General features: G+C 48.1%; 1 long non-coding RNA gene and 1 pseudogene across 1 annotated transcript; both read left to right on the forward strand.

The window, feature by feature from the left end:
• Positions 1 to 565: 565 nt before the first annotated feature.
• Positions 566 to 3,789, forward strand: LOC123738357 (uncharacterized). Its single transcript, XR_006767502.1, has 3 exons — positions 566 to 608; positions 3,306 to 3,371; positions 3,748 to 3,789. It is a non-coding gene; the product is annotated as an uncharacterized lncRNA (long non-coding RNA).
• A 1,095-nt stretch (positions 3,790 to 4,884) lies between these two features.
• Positions 4,885 to 16,728, forward strand: LOC123738362 (little elongation complex subunit 1-like; annotated as a pseudogene).
• The last annotated feature ends 749 nt before the right edge of the window (positions 16,729 to 17,477 follow it).

The following is a 17,477-nucleotide window of genomic DNA, read 5'->3' on the forward strand; positions in this document are numbered from 1 at the left end:
GCGGTGGTGGCGGCGGCGGCGGTGGCGGCGGCGGTGCGGTGGCGGCGGCGGTGGGGTGGCGGCGGTGGTGGCGGTGGTAGCAGCGGTGGTGGTGGCAGCGGTGGTGGCGGTGGTTGCGGTGTAGTGGTTGCGGTGGTGGTAGTGGCAACGGTGGTGCGGTGGCAGCGGTGGTAGCAGCGGCGGTGGCAGCAGTGGTAGCGGTAGCGGCGGCGGTGGTGGTAGTGGTGGTGGTACAGTAGCCCGGTGTTAATGGTATAGTAGTGGCGGTGGTAATAATAGTAGGGCAGCGGTGGCGGAGTAGTAATAGTGGCGGTATTAATGGCGGTAGCGGTAGCAGTGGTAGTGGGGTGGTAGCAGTAACGGTGGCGGGTTGTGGTAGTAGTAGCAGTGGTAATATTGGTGGTAGCCAGCGGTAGTAGTAATGTAGGGTATTAATAGTAGCAGTAGTAGTAGTAGTAGTAGTAGTGGTGGTGGTATTAATAGTAGTAGTAATAATAGTAGTAGCAGTAGTAATATCCGGCGTTTGTTATTAGTCCAATCATGTCTTTGTTTAGTATTAAACACATCAGCTCAAACAGCGGCACCTGAAGAAACAAAGGTGGATAGAGGTATGTTTTTACTGCACTATAACCCAAGTTAATACATCTGGTGCCGCTAGCGGAACACCTGCTCCAATATCCAATGATAGGCGTGGCGCGAATTACAAATTCCTCAAAAATACAAAAACTTCCATTTTTCAAACATATTACTATTTTACACCATTTTAAAGACAAGACTCTCCTTTATCTAACCACACTGTCGATTTCAAAAAGGCTTTAGCGAAAGCAAAACATTAGATTATGTCAGCAGAGTACCCAGCCAGAAATAATCAGACACCCATTTTTCAAGCTAGCATATAATGTCACAAAAAACAAAACCACAGCTAAATGCAGCACTAACCTTTTGATGATCTCATCAGATGACAACCCTAGGACATTATGTTATACAATACATGCATGTTTTGTTCAATCAAGTTCATATTTATATCAAAAACCAGCTTTTTACATTAGCATGTGACGTTCAGAACTAGCATTCCCACGAACACTTCGGTGAATTTACTAAATTACTCACGATAAGCGTTAACAAAAACATAACAATTATTTTAAGAATTATAGATACAGAACTCCTTTATGCACTCGCTATGTCCGATTTTAAAATAGCTTTTCGGTGAAAGCACATTTTTCAATATTCTGAGTAGATAGCCCGGCCATCACGGCTAGCTATTTTGACCCCCACCAAGTTTGACCCTCACCAAACTCCGATTTACTATTAGAAAAGTTTGATTACCTTTCCTGTTCTTCGTCAGAATGCACTCCCAGGACTTCTACTTCAATAACAAATGTTGGTTTGGTTCAAAATAATCCATAGTTATATCCAAATAGTGGCGTTTTGTTCGTGCGTTCAAGACACTATCCAAGGGTGATAAAGGGTTACGGCGCCGACGTTCGTGACAAAAAATGTCTAAATATTCCATTACCGTACTTCGAAGCATGTCAACCGCTGTTTAAAATACATTTTTATGCTATTTTTCTCGTAAAAAAGCGATAATATTCCGACCGGGTTTACGTTCAAAGACGAAAGAATAAAAACATGGGGTCGTCTCGTGCACGCGCCTCAGTCTCATAGTACTCTGACCGACCACTATCCAAGCGCGAAGTTTTTCAGCCAGGGCCTGCAAAGCCACGATTCAGCTTTTGCGCGCCTTCTGAGAGCCTATGGGAGCCGTAGGAAGTGTCACGTAACAGCAGAGATCCCTTGTTTTGGATAGAGATGATCAAGGCCAAGAAATGGTCAGACGGGTACTTCCTGTACAGAATCTTCTCAGGTTTTGGCCTGCCAAATGAGTTCTGTTATACTCACAGACACCATTCAAACAGTTTTAGAAACTTTGGAGTGTTTTCTATCCAAAGCTACTAATTATATGCATATTCTAGTTTCTGGGCAGGAGTAATAATCAGATTAAATCGGGTACGTTTTTATCCGGCCGTGAAAATACTGCCCCCCTATCCATAACAGGTTAATAATACCCCACACTAGTACTTTGTGGCGGCAGGTCGCCTAGTGTTTACATCGTTGGGCCAGTAACCCAAAGGTTGCTAAATTGAATCCCTAGAGCTGACAAGGTACAAATCTGTCGTTCTGCCCCTGAACAAGGCAGTTAACCCACTGTTCCCCGGTAGGCCGTCATTGTAAATAAGAATTAGTTCTTAACTGACATTCCTGGTTAAATGTAGTGCCTACAGTCGTCATGGTGTTGATACGGTGGGGTGTAGTACCTAGTCGTCACGGTGTTGATACGGTGGGGTGTAGTGCCTACAGTCGTCACGGTGTTGATACGGTGGGGTGTGTACCTACAGTCGTCACGGTGTTGATACGACGGGGTGTAGTACCTACAGTCGTCACGGTGTTGATACGGTGGGGTGTAGTACCTACAGTCGTCACGGTGTTGATACGACGGGGTGTAGTACCTACAGTCGTCACGGTGTTGATACGGTGGGGTGTAGTACCTACAGTCGTCACGGAGTTGATACGGTGGGGTGTAGTACCTACAGTCGTCACGGTGTTGATACGGTGGGGTGTAGTGCCAAGTCGTCACGGTGTTGATACGGTGGGGTAGTGCCTACAGTCGTCACGGTGTTGATACGGTGGGGTGTAGTGCCTGGTCGTCACGGTGTTGATACGGTGGGGTGTAGTGCCTCAGTCGTCACGGTGTTGATACGGTGGGGTGTAGTGCCTACAGTCGTCACGGTGTTGATACGGTGGGGTGTAGTACCTACAGTCGTCACGGTGTTGATACGGTGGGGTGTAGTGCCTAGTCGTCACGGTGTTGATACGGTGGGGTGTAGTACCTACAGTCGTCACGGTGTTGATACGGTGGGGTGTAGTACCTAGTCGTCCGGTGTTGATACGGTGGGGTGTAGTACCTACAGTCGTCACGGTGTTGATACGGTGGGGTGTAGTACCTACAGTCGTCACGGTGTTGATACGGTGGGGTGTAGTACCTAGTCGTCACGGTGTTGATACGGTGGGGTGTAGTACCTAGTCGTCACGGTGTTGATACGGTGGGGTGTAGTACCTAAGTCGTCACGGTGTTGATACGGTGGGGTGTAGTACCTACAGTCGTCACGGTGTTGATACGGTGGGGTGTAGTACCTAGTCGTCACGGTGTTGATACGGTGGGGTGTAGTACCTAGTCGTCACGGTGTTGATACGGTGGGGTGTAGTGCCTAGTCGTCACGGTGTTGATACGGTGGTGTGTTTTACAGAGAAGGTCCAGAGGCTGCTGGAGGATCTGTGGGTGTGTGTAGCTCCTCCCTCATCACACCTCCCTGGTATGTATTCAGGACGCATTGTGATGATGTCATATGATTTAATGGACCTCCCCTTGTTACAACAGACCAGAACATCATTATATCTCTCTCTGTCTCTCTCTCTGTCTCTCTCTCTCTGTCTGTCTCTCTCTGTCTGTCTCTCTCTCTGTCTCGTCTCTCTCTCTCTGTCTCGCTCTCTCTCTCTGTCTCGCTCTCTCTCTCTGTCTCGCTCTCTCTCTGTCGCGCTCTCTCTCTGTCGCGCCTCTCTCTCTGTCAGCGCTCTCTGTCTCTGTCGCGCTCTCTGTCTCTGTCGCGCTCTCTGTCTCTGTCGCGCTCTCTGTCTCTGTCGCGCTCTCTGTCTCTGCTCTCTCTCTCTCTCTCTGTCTCTCACTCACAGCCAGGAGAAAACAGCAGTTAAAGGAGCACCTACAGGACAGCATAGTTGAACCCGACGGACCTATGGTGACCCGCCAGGCCCCGGACCCAGCAGGAACAGTGACCCGCCAGGCCCCGGACCCAGCAGGAACCGGTGACCCGCCAGGCCACGGACCCAGCAGGAACGGTGACCCGCCAGGCCACGGACCCAGCAGGAACGGTGACCCGCCAGGCCACGGACCCAGCAGGAACGGTGACCCGCCAGGCCACGGACCCAGCAGGAACGGTGACCGCCAGGCCACGGACCCAGCAGGGAACGGTGACCCGCCAGGCCACGGACCCAGCAGGAACAGTGACCCGCCAGGCCACGGACCCAGCAGGAACAGTGACCCGCCAGGCCACGGACCCAGCAGGAACGGTGACCCGCCAGGCCACGGACCCAGCAGGAACAGTGACCCGCCAGGCCACGGACCCAGCAGGAACGTTGACCCGCCAGGCCACGGACCCAGCAGGAACGGTGACCCGCCAGGCCATAAACATAGTAGATCAGTTGAGGAGATCCTGGACTGGTTCAAGCCGCTGCCTCCTGTCCTCTCCCCTTAGCCTGCTCCTCAGCTCAGGAGAGGTTGGATGATGTCTTGGAGTCAGGAGACCAGATCTCCTCTAGAGAACAGAAACCACTCTGTCTACACTACAGGACCAGCCAATCAGACAGCAGGACAGCAACCTGGACCAGCCAATCAGATGGCTCTTGTGTTGGCAGGACAACAACCTGCAGACTCCTCAGTGGAACTACCATCAGACAGAATTCATTCTACTCTGAGAGAAAGCCCCCGTCTCAGACAACACTAATTATACTCTGAGAGAAAGCCCTGATCTGTCCACGGGGACGTCAGGAGAGAAAGAGAGGAACAGTGTGTCTGTCTGTGAACAGGAAGACATGCAGGTAGAACCAGCTGCTAAAACCATCCAATCCCCATCAGGAGAGACTCAAACCTCCTCTATTGATCTACGTCCTTTACCAAAGCCACAGAGTGTCTCCCCAAGCTCAAGCGGATCCTCCGGGCAACACCTCTGTCCGTACCGGCACCGTTCGGACCTCACTCACCCAGACACAAGGAGAACAAGTGCAGGACTCCTCACCAGACATGTGACAGCAATGGATGTTGAGACTAACCCATGTTATAAAGGATGTGTCTTGGAGGGTCAGAGCATCGACCATGGGGACTCGGACGAAGTAGAAGGAATTAAAGATCATACGGGAGAGGCCAGCGTGTCTCAAACTCCCACCACTAAACAGCTGGAACCCAGTTCTCTGGTAGAATGTTCTGCTGAGACGCTGACTGGTCCGGACCAACTGAGTGAATGGGCTCCTAAAACTCAATGTAACACAACTGATCCGAAAGCAGCTCCTCGAGCAGGTCTCCGTAAACAACACGAGTTGTTTACAGGCCAGGAATCGGATAAAGACCAAGAAGGGGTTTCTCTTGGAAACCGGTTCGTGATGTACTGGTCTCCCCAGTCGTCCGACAGAAGGACTGGTCTCCCCAGTCGTCCGACAGAAGGACTGGTCTCCCCAGTCGTCCGACAGAAGGACTGGTCTCCCCAGTCGTCCGACAGAAGGACTGGTCTCCCCAGTCGTCCGACAGAAGGACTGGTCTCCCCAGTCGTCCGACAGAAGGACTGACAGATGTAGGTATGGTATCAAAAGTCATCACGGTCCATTCATCTGGGGCAGAGGAATCATCATCATCATTTAAACGGAAGTCTCTGGCACCTCTGCCAAAATCTGGTGTCCACATCTCTCCTGCCAGTTTAATGAGCTCTGTAAAGAATGTAGAGATGTGTACTACAACATCTGAAGTCCATGAAGACATCCAGGCAACAAAACCCAATGCTCAGAGTAGCACAAACCATACACTATGCAAGAGGTTACATAGTCCCATATGTCTTTACCCTGTGGTGAACGTGAAGCTCCTGAGATCTGGTACACAACCGAAGAGGATGAATGGAAAGAAAGATGCTGAAGACCCGGGGTCAGATGTTAGGAGTCCACCGTCTCCTGCAGAGTTAAAGAGTGAGGAGCTTTTGAACAACGGGATGCTGAAAGATTGTGATCGCCCGGTCCATGTTCTTCAACACCAGGATATGAAAGCTGACCGTAAGCATCCTACAACCACCGACTGCATCTCTGAGTCGAGGTCGGAGTCCCAGCTGACGGATGAAGGGTCTGAGAAACTACGTGGAAATGCCCAGACTGAGATGATCAGTATTAGAAGTGGGCGTGTCAGGAAGAGTCTTGTTAGATCAAACGCAGTCCAAACGAGCTCAGGGAAAGACGGGCGCGGCCCCCAGGGACGGCCAGCAAACGGCCACCCTTTCATGTAAAGTTATTATTGAAAGACTCAGCCCTGACATGAGGGAAGGGATCAGGCCAGCAGCCTTGCCTGTGGGCCACTCCCCAGAACCCACAGCAGCCTTGCCTGTGGGCCACTTCCAGAACCTACAGGGAAAATTCCTATTGGGAAGGTTCGCTTTGAAATGGGTCCTCCACTACCTCCTCTTCTGATGCCTCTCACTGTAACTCCTCCGAGACCGGTAAAACCTGCTAATCCAAGACAGGTGATTGGTAAACTGTCCTTTCCCTCACCAATGGAAAGACCTGTTTCCCCTCTGGGGTCCCAAACAGCACCTGATGGTCAGATGTTGAGCTCCCCGTCTCGAACCGCTCCTTCCTCACCACTACAGTTTGGTTCAGCCACTCCTAAACACGCCCTTCCTGTTCCAGGAGACTTCCTGCCTTCAGCCCCTTCCTCTTCCTCCACTAGTCCCGCCCAGGAGAACTCCATGAGGATTCTAGACAGCATGTATCCAGAACTGTCTGCCCGTGCCTGGACTCTCGGTATCCTCCGAGGAAACATCTGTATGTCTGCTGCTGAGACGGGGACTACACCCTCCAGCTCAGTCAGTCAGGTATCTGGCTTCAAAACCATCAACTCCTCGTCCCACGGCTTTCACCAAAACAGAACAAAGAGGGAAGCGAAGTGGAGTCAACATGCTTCTACCAAAGAGTGCCAAAAGGCTGAGGCTGGATAACTGCTCCCCGGCCCTGCTGGGGCGACGGCCGGCCCTGCTGGGGCGACGGCCGGCCCTGCTGCTGGGATATCCTCCCACGACATCAGCCAGTCCCGACCCACTACTCAGGACACCTCAACATGGGAGTTCTTCACAGCCTACAGAGAAGGAGAAACTGGTTGGGAAACCAGCAGGCGACGCCTCCATATCCCAGGCCTTAGAGAAGATAGAAGCCCAGTGTTTTGACCCTGTTGCCTGTCATCAAGAGTCACCTGTTTGTTGGGAATCTGTCTAGGAAGCCTGTGTTACGGGATGAGGAGAAGGAGGTCCTCTCTGAGTTCTCAAACAATCAGGTTAGTGACGTACAGCTCTGCCTAGTAGTCTACGTAGAATCAGGTTAGTCACGTACAGCTTTGCCTAGTAGTCTACGTAGAATCAGGTTAGTCACGTACAGCTTTTGCCTAGTAGTCTACGTAGAATCAGGTTAGTCACGTACAGCTTTGCCTAGTAGTCTCTAATTATACGTAGAATCAGGTTAGTCACGTACAGCTTTGCCTAGTAGTCTGCGTGAGAATCAGGTTAGTCACGTACAGCTTTGCCTAGTAGTCTGCGTAGAATCAGGTTAGTCACGTACAGCTTTGCCTAGTAGTCTACGAGAATCAGGTTAGTCACGTACAGCTTTGCCTAGTAGTCTCACGTGAGAATCAGGTTAGTCACGTACAGCTTTGCCTAGTAGTCTACGTAGAATCAGGTTAGTCACGTACAGCTTTTGCCTAGTAGTCTCACGTAGAATCAGGTTAGTCACGTACAGCTTTTTTGCCTAGTAGTCTACGTAGAATCAGGTTAGTCACGTACAGCTTTGCCTAGTAGTCTACGTAGAATCAGGTTAGTCACGTACAGCTTTTTGCCTAGTAGTCTACGTAGAATCAGGTTAGTCACGTACAGCTTTTGCCTAGTAGTCTCACTAGAATCAGGTTAGTCACGTACAGCTTTTGCCTAGTAGTCTACGTAGAATCAGGTTAGTCACGTACAGCTTTGCCTAGTAGTCTCACGTAGAATCAGGTTAGTCACGTACAGCTTTGCCTAGTAGTCTACGTAGAATCAGGTTAGTCACGTACAGCTTTGCCTAGTAGTCTACGTAGAATCAGGTTAGTCACGTACAGCTTTGCCTAGTAGTCTACGTAGAATCAGGTTAGTCACGTACAGCTTTGCCTAGTAGTCTACGTAGAATCAGGTTAGTCACGTACAGCTTTGCCTAGTAGTCTACGTAGCATATTTGCCTTAGTATCTTTTAAAGGCATGCTTCTGGATTTTGGCAACGAGACCCTTTTATCTACTTCCCCAGAGTCGGATGAACCATTTTTATGTCTCCGTGCAGTTTGAACGTAGTTGCTAACTAGCTCTAGCACAATTGCTAACTAGCGTTAGCACAATGACTAGAAGTCTATGGTATCTGCTAGCAGAGATCCTAAAGTATCCCTTTAATTTGTAGACGTGAACGCCTCTTACATGGTTGTCCTGTGAATCCTTGGTACACGGTTGTCCTGTGAATCCTTGGTACACGGTTGTCCTGTGAATCCTTGGTACACGGCTGTCCTGTGAATCCTTGGTACACGGCTGTCCTGTGAATCCTTGGTACACGGCTGTCCTGTGAATCCTTGGTACATGGCTCTCCTGTGAATCATTGGTACATGGTTTTCCTGTGACTTGTCAGCCTCTGGCAGATGATCTGATGTCGGTGATGCTGACTAAGCTGAAGACTGAGAGGACTGAGCTGCCTGGGTCTCACCTCCAGGCTCTGGTCAGAGTCTACACTGCTCTGTGCCGACAGAGGAGGGACTGGGACAGAGCTCATATCCTGGCCTACAGCATCCTTAGAGAAGGTAAAACATCCTGGCCTACAGCATCCTTAGAGAAGGTAACACATCCTGGCCTACAGCATCCTTAGAGAAGGTAACACATCCTGGCCTACAGCATCCTTAGAGAAGGTAACACATCAAATTTCAAAATCAAATCAAATTTATTTTTATATAGCCCTTCGTACATCAGCTGATATTCTCAAAGTGCTGTACAGAAACCCAGCCTAAAACCCCAAACAGCAAGCAAAGCATGTGAAAGAAGCACGGTGGCTAGGAAAAACTCCCTAGGAAAAACTCCCTAGAAAGCCAAAAACCTAGGAAGAAACCTAGAGAGGAACCAGAGGCTATGAGGGGTGGCCCAGTCCTCTTCTGGCTGTGCAGGGTGGATATTATAACAGAACATGGTCAAAATGTTAAAATGTTAAAATGTTCATAAATGACCAGCATGGTCAAATAATAATAATCATAGTAGTTGTCGGGGGTGCAACAAGCACGTCCGGTGAACAGGTCAGGGTTCCATAGCCGCAGGCAGAACAGTTGAAACTGGCGCAGCAGCACGGCCAGGTGGACTGGGGACAGCAAGGAGTCATCATACCAGGTAGTCCTGAGGCATGGTCCTAGGGCTCAGGTCCTCCGGGAGAAAGACAGAAAGAGAGAATTAGAGAGAGCATATTTAAATACACACAGGACATCGGATAAGACAAGAGAAATACTCCAGATGTAACAGACTGACCCTAGCCCCCCGACACATAAACTACTGCAGCATAAATACTGGAGGCTGAGACAGGAGGGATCAGAAGACACTGTGGCCCCATCCGATGATACCCCGGACAGGGCCAAAACAGGCAGGATATAACCCCACCCACTTTGCCAAAGCACAGCCCCCACACCACTAGAGGGATGTCTCCAACCACCAACTTACCGTCCTAAGACAAGGCCAGTATAGCCCACAACGATCTCCGCCATGGCACAACCCAAGGGGGGGGCGCCAACCCAGACAGGAAGACCACGTCAGTGATAACCCACTCAAGTGACGCACCCCTCCCATGGACGGCATGGAAGAACACCAGTAGGCCAGTGACTCAACCCCTGTAAAAGGGTTAGAGGCAGAGAATCCCCAGTGGAAAGAGGGGAACCGGCAAGGCAGAGACAGCAAGGGCGGTTCGTTGCTCCAGCCTTTCCGTTCACCTTCACACTCCTGGGCCAGACTATACTTAATCATAGAACCTACTGAAGAGATAAGTCTTCAGTAAAGACTTAAAGGTTGAGACTGAGTCTGCGTCTCTCTCACATTGGTAGGCAGACCATTCCATAAAAATGGAGCTCTATAGGAAAGCCCTACCTCCAGCCGTTTGCTTAGAAATTCTAGGGACAATTAGGAGGCATGCGTCTTGTGACCCGTAGCGTACGTGTAGGTATGTACGGAAGGACCAAATCGGAAAGATAGGTAGGAGCAAGCCCATGTAATGCTTTGTAGGTTAGCAGTAAAACCTTGAAATCAGCCCTTGCCTTAACAGGAAGCCAGTGTAGGGAGGCTAACACTGGAGTAATATGATCAAATTTTTTGGTTCTAGTCAGGATTCTAGCAGCCGTATTTAGCACTAACTGAAGTTTATTTAGTGCTTTATCCGGGTAGCCGGAAAGTAGAGCATTGCAGTAGTCCAGCCTAGAAGTAACAAAAGCATGGATTAATTTTTCTGCGTCATTTTGGACAGAAAATTTCTGATTTTTGCAATGTTACGTAGATGGAAAAAAGCTGTCCTTGAAACAGTCTTGATATGTTCTTCAAAAGAGAGATCAGGGTCCAGAGTAAGCCGAGGTCCTTCACAGTTTTATTTGAGACGACTGTACAACCATCCAGATTAATTGTCAGATTCAACAGAAGATCTCTTTGTTTCTTGGGACCTAGAACAAGCATCTCTGTTTTGTCCGAAGTTTAAAAGTAGAAAGTTTGCAGCCATCCACTTCTTTATGTCTGAAACACAGGCTTCTAGCGAGGGCAATTTTGGGGCTTCACCATGTTTCATTGAAATGTACAGCTGTGTGTCGTCTGCATAGCAGTGAAATTTAACATTATGTTTTCGAATGACATCCCCAAGAGGTAAAATATATAGTGAAAACAATAGTGGTCCTAAAACGGAACCTTGAGGAACACCGAAATTTACAATTGATTTGTCAGAGGGACAAACCATTCACAGAGACAAACTGATATCTTTCCGACAGATAAGATCTAAACCAGGCCAGAACTTGTCCGTGTAGACCAATTTGGGTTTCCAATCTCTCCAAAAGAATGTGGTGATCGGTGGTATCAAAAGCGGCACTAAGATCTAGGAGCACGAGGACAGATGCAGAGCCTCGGTCTGACGTCATTAAAGGTCATTTACCACCTTCACAAGTGCATCTCAGTGCTATGATGGGGTCTAAAACCATCCTGGCCTACAGCGGAAGGTAACACATCCTTAGAGAAGGTAACTTTGTTTCTGTTCGTGTTCTCCCCCCCACAGATTTCCCTGAGTCAGCCAAGCTGGTTCTGTTCATGGTGACCACGTGGCCCAACGTGTTCTCCTGCAGGACTGTAGTGTGCCAGGCCATCCACACGGTCACCAAGGTCAAAGCTCAAGGAGAGGTGCTCCACTGCCTGACTGCTTACCTGGGATGGGAGAAGGTACGGTATCTTTTATAATCTTGGTCTGCGGTTACGGGGATCTACGCTTGTCTATTGGTCTCCACCTTTTTTTTTTTTTTATCGATTAACAAGAGGGGAAGAGTTGTCCGTATTCTGTCACTGAGAAGGCCTGTCCATTTTCCTGTTATGTGTATTGTGAAGCTTGGCGTAACATCAGTTTTGACTTCGTGTCACGTCTGCGTCCCCCAGAGTCCTCCTAGTGACGTGGATCAGTTGGTGTCCAGCACGTTGACGTCGGTCAGAGACGCCGCCGAGATGACCTTCCAGAAACACCCGCGACATGGAGAGGACCTGAACCCTGTTGCCTGGCAACGCGTCTTCACCCTGGAGCTGCTCTGCTCTCATACACACTGGAAGTGGACCCATGACAACCTACTGAGGTACAAAGCAGGTCTGCTGTTGGTTGGTGTTGACTGCCACAGCTGGACTGAAATTCACCGGCGAACAAAACAATGAAGACAAAACCAAATGCATACATTTAGCAAACTCTTTAATGTCATTATGACCATCCAGCTAAATATTCATCTAGCTAGATAGCGTGTTGGGGGGGGGGACGACCTAAAAATGATTTTGTTAAGCGTTGAAGATGGTTAGATAATTTATGTAGCCAACTCAGCCAGTTAGCCCCATTTGACTTAGACTGCAGATGTCACTTTTTAGGTGACCTCACCAAATTCACATAAAAATGTGAGTTATAGATCTGTCATTCTCATTGAAAGCCAGTCTAAGAAGAGGTAGATCTGTTCTATGTCACTATTTCTATGCTTCCGGTCTTAAGTTTCCTTTTTTTGTGTCTTTTTTACTTTCGGTTTTGTACACCAGCTGTAAACAGTTACGGAAAATATGGTTATAGAAAAGATACAGGGATTTAGATGGTACAATGATTCTCTACACTGCTGTTTTAGTCACATAAACAGGCAAACTTAGAATTTGAGCAACCAGAAAATGGCGGAGAGATTTCTGCATAGTACATCTTTTAACATGGCTAGCGATTAGCATAGCTAGGATTAGCATGGCTAGGAAGAAGGCTAGCGATTAGCAAGGCTGGCGATTAGCGTGGGCTAGCGATAGCCTGGGCTGGCGATTAGCCTGGGCTGGCGATTAGCCTGGGCTGGCGATTAGCCTGGGCTGGCGATTAGCCTGGGCTGGCGATTAGCCTGGGCTGGCGATTAGCCTGGGCTGGCGATTAGCGTGGGCTAGCGATTAGCATAGGCTGCGAAGCAAGGCTAGCACACTGCAGTGGACATGGAGACAACATGACAGACTGAAGACAGTAGATACAGTATGTTGGAGTGTATTAACCATCATGGCCTCAGGTGTTTAGTTCTTTGTTGTCCTGTTTTTAAAGTAAAGAGCTGTGGCCGGTGATGAACTCCTGGGTGACTCAGCCCAGATCGAGACAGACTCCCATCCAGGATGTTACTGTGGCTGCGATCCTCAGACTCATAGGTGGGTGGTGTTTGTTTGTGTATAATTGTTTCATGAAACACTTTTTATATATATATATATATATATATATATATATATATATTTGTACTGACCATTGAAGTGTAACCATGAGAACCACCTCGTCAGGGCGCCTCGGGCAGCTGGGAATTAAGGAGGGATGTGGCTGGTCTGTGAAGAACATCTCCAGGGTCATCAACACCTTCGCCAGACACGGCCGGTCAGAAGGTAATCTACTGTAAAGCTTCTGAAATGGTTCGTCTGTATTTCATCAGTCATTCTACTCCGGTGGGTTAACATCCTAGTTGCTTTAACCAGCAGCGTTACCACCCTGAATCCCACTGCTGACTTGCTTCTGAAGCTAAGCAGGGTTGGTCCTGGTCAGTCCCTGGATGGGAGACCAGATGCTGCTGGAAGTGGTGTTGGAGGGGCCAGTAGGAGGTGCTCTTTCCTCTGGTCTAAACAATATCCCAACGCCCCAGGGCAGTGATTGGGGACATTGCCCTGTGTAGGGTGCCGTCTTTCGGATGGGATGTTAAACGGGTCTCCTGATGCTCTGAGGTCAATTAAAGATCCCATGGTGCTTATTGTGAGAGTAGGGGTGTTAACCCCTGGTGTCCTGGCTAAATTCCCAATCTGGTCCCTCAGACCATCACGGTCACCTAATCATCCCCAGCTTCCAATTGGCTCATTCAACCCCCTCCTCCTCTCCCCTGTAACTTTTCCCCAGGTCGTTGCTGTAAATGAGAACATGTTCTCAGTCAACTTACCTGGTAAAATAACAGATAAATAAATAAAAAATAATATCTATTGTCAGGATGAATATACTGCCCAGGGCTGAATGTGTGTAGTTTAATGCTTCCCTTGTCAGGGTGAATATACTGCTCAGGGCTGAATGTGTGTAGTTTAATGCTTCCCTTGTCGGGATGAATATACTGCCCAGGGCTGAATGTGTGTAGTTTAATGCTTCCCTTGTCGGGATGAATATACTGCCCAGGGCTGAATGTGTGTAGTTTAATGCTTCCCTTGTCAGGGTGAATATACTGCTCAGGGCTGAATGTGTGTAGTTTAATGCTTCCCCTTGTCGGGATGAATATACTGCCCAGGGCTGAATGTGTGTAGTTTAATGCTTCCCTTGTCAGGGTGAATATACTGCCCAGGGCTGAATGTGTGTAGTTTAATGCTTCCCTTGTCAGGATGAATATACTGCCCAGGGCTGAATGTGTGTAGTTTAATGCTTCCCTTGTCGGGGTGAATATACTGCCCAGGGCTGAATGTGTGTAGTTTAATGCTTCCCTTGTCTCTCCCTTCTGGCTATTTAGAATGACATTCATAGTGTGGTTTCTAAATGTATATTCGACAAGGTAAACGATCCCAGATAAAAATTAATCCGCTTAAAAAGAGGGAAAGAAGTAGGAGGACTCTCCGTACCCAAACCTTAAATTATATTTCCTGCCACTAGTATTTCGCCCAGTCTTAAAATGGTTTATGATTGGTCTGCCCCCTGGCTGAGTATAGGCTGTGACCAATCGCCTCGATTCGGTCTTATGTAGAAACATTTGAAATAGTATTTATTTTTATTTTTTTCACATTGGATGAAAGGAGAGACTCCGAGCTAGAAAATGGTTTATCATACAGTACATTTGAGGAACAATTTTGTTTAGACATGTAAACTATGATCGGGCATAATCCCAACTCGTACTACTACCAATACAAACATTGTCAGAGCTGTAGTATTAATCTACAGGTAGCTAAAGCTAACAAACTAGGTTCATAGCTGTGGTATGAATCTGCAGGTAGCTAAAGCTAACAGACTAGGGTCAATGTTAACTAGCTAACATGTATTTGGGGAGTTTCTCCCATTCTTCTCTGCAGATCCTCTCAAGATCTGTCAGGTTGGATGGGGAGCGTCGCTGCACAGCTATTTTCAGGTTTCTCCAAAGATGTTATTTCGGGTTCAAGTCCAGACTCTGGCAGGGCCACTCAAGGACATTCAGAGACTTGTCTCCGAAGCCACTCCTGCATTGTCTTGGCTGTGTGCTTAGGGTCATTGTCCTGTTGGAAGGTGAACCTCGATCCTGACTAGTCTCTGAGTCACTGCCGCTGGAAAAACATCCCCACAGCATGATGCTGCCACCACCATGCTTCACCGTAGGGATGGTGCCAGGTTTCCCCCAGACGTGACGCTTGGCTTTCAGGCCAAAGGGATTCATCTTGGTTTCATCAGACCAGAGAATCTTGTTTCTCATGGTGTGAGAGTCTTTGGGTGCCTTTTGGCAAACTCCAAGTGGGCTGTCATGTGCCTTTTACTGAGGAGTGGCTTCCGTCTTGCCACTCTACCATAAAGGCCTGATTGGTGGAGTGCTGCAGAGATGGTTGTCCTTCTGGAATGTTCTCCCATCTCCACAGAGGAGCTCTGTCAGTGACCATCAGGTTCTTGGTCACCTCCCTGACCAAGGCCCTTCTACCCCGATTGCTCAGTTTGGCCAGGGGGCCAGCTCTAGGAAGTGTCTTGGTGGTTCCAATCTTCTTCCATTTAAGAATTATGGAGGCCAATGTGTACTTGGGGACCTGCTGAAATGTTTTGGTACCCTTCCCCAGATCTGTGCCTCGACACAATCCTGTCTCGGAGCTCTACGGACAATTTAATTCGACCTCATGGCTTGGTTTTTGCTCCGACATGCACTGTCAACTGTGGGACCTCATATAGACAGGTGTGTGCCTTTCCAAATCATGTCCAATCAATTGAACAGGTGGACTCCAATCAAGTTGTAGGAACATCTCAAGGATGATCAATGGAAACAGGATGCACCTGAGCTCACAATCACCCGACCTCAACCCAATTTGAGATGGTTTGGGATGAGTTGGACCGCCGAGTGAATGAAAAGCAGCCAACAAGTGCTCATCATATTTACATTTACGTCATTTAGCAGACGCTCTTATCCAGAGCGACTTACAAATTGGTGTGTGGGAACTCCTTCAAGACTGTTGGAAAATAATTCCAGGTGAAGCTGGTTGAGAGAATGCCAAGATTGTGCAAAGTTGTCAAGGCAAAGGGTGGCTACTTTTGAAGATGTTTGATTTATCACTTTTTTTTATTTATTATTCCATACGTGTTATTTCATAGTTTTGATGTCTTTACTATTATTCTACAAAATAGAAAATAGTAAAAAATAAAGAAACTCTGGAACGCAGTCGGTGTCCAAACTTTTCGTAAGGTATTTTGTTGTTTTATTTTTAATAAATTGTCTAAACCTATTTTTGCTTTGTCATTATGGGGATATTTGTATTTAATTGAATCCATTTTAGGTTAAGGATGTAACATTAACGTGTAAAAAGTCCAGGGGTCTGAATACTATCTGAAGGAGCTGTACGTCTAGTTTCCTGATGACCTCAGTTCCTGGGTGGGATGTCTGTACCTGTAAACCTTAACTCTTCTGCTTAAAAACAAAAAGTAATTCTGCTCAGATGAGACTGGGCAGATCTGTGTCTGTATTGGACAGATGGGCCAACCAATGAGTCTCTGTGATGTCATTTCCAGGTGTTCCCTGGGAGGTCCAGCTGGCAGCTGTCTACACTGTCTACGACCTGTCGCCTAGCAACCCCAAGGAGGCTCTGGCTGCGCTGGCGTCATGGCGAGGAGAGACCACCCAGCCTGTCCCCCCCGCTGTCACCAGCTGCATCACACAGATCGCCTCGCTCTGCCGACACATCAACCCCTAGTCCCTAATCCCTAGCTCCTAGTCCCTAGCTCCTAATCCCTAGTCCTTAACCCCTCCACACCCCTAACCCCTAGCTCCTAACCCCTAGCTCCTAACCCCTAGTCCTTAATCCCTCCACACCCCTAATCCCTAGCGCCTAATCCCTAGCGCCTAATCCCTAGCTCCTAATCCCTAGCTCCTAACCCCTAGTCCTTAACCCCTCCACACCCCTAGCTCCTAACCCCTAGCTCCTAACCCCTAGCTCCCTAACCCCTAGCTCCTAACCCCTAGCTCCTAACCCCTAGCTCCTAACCCTAGCTCCTAACCCCTAGTCCTTAACCCCTCCTCACCCCTAACCCCTAGCTCCTAACCCCTAGCCCCTAACCCCTAGGTCCATTGCCACTTGTACAGATCTGTAAGGATTTCCTAGATCCCAAGAATGTTGCCTATGAAGAGGGCAAGGTGAAGCAGCTTATGCGTTTTGCTGTTACCTCTATCCATACCTTTTTCTATCTGACGCCTTGAACCCTGCTGTGGACTGAACTCATTTTTAATGTCCGTATTATTCATCTGTTGGTTAACTCATCACGTTCCCCTCGACGTTCTGTTTGGGTTTTCTGTTACCCGTTCTTTATATGTTGAGCGTGACTTTGTAAATATGACGTAGAGATTCTGTTTGGTGAAGCTCCCTGTGTACAATATATAAATGTCCCTACTTTTGTAAATGTTCCCTGTTACAAGAGCCTATTTCTATTTAATTTGACAAATTAAAATCTAAGAGGTAAGCGTTGTTTAATAATATATGATCCAATTATTGTCTCATGGAAGACTGCTCTCCCTTCTTCACATCATCCATCCATCCAGCATTCACCTGTCCATTACATTTTACATTTAAGTCATTTAGCAGACGCTCTTATCCAGAGCGACTTACAAATTGGTGCATTCACCTTATGATATCCAGTGGAACAACCACTTTACAATAGTG

This window comes from Salmo salar, unplaced genomic scaffold, assembly GCF_905237065.1.
Source record: "Salmo salar unplaced genomic scaffold, Ssal_v3.1, whole genome shotgun sequence".
Taxonomy (NCBI): Eukaryota; Metazoa; Chordata; class Actinopteri; order Salmoniformes; family Salmonidae; genus Salmo; species Salmo salar.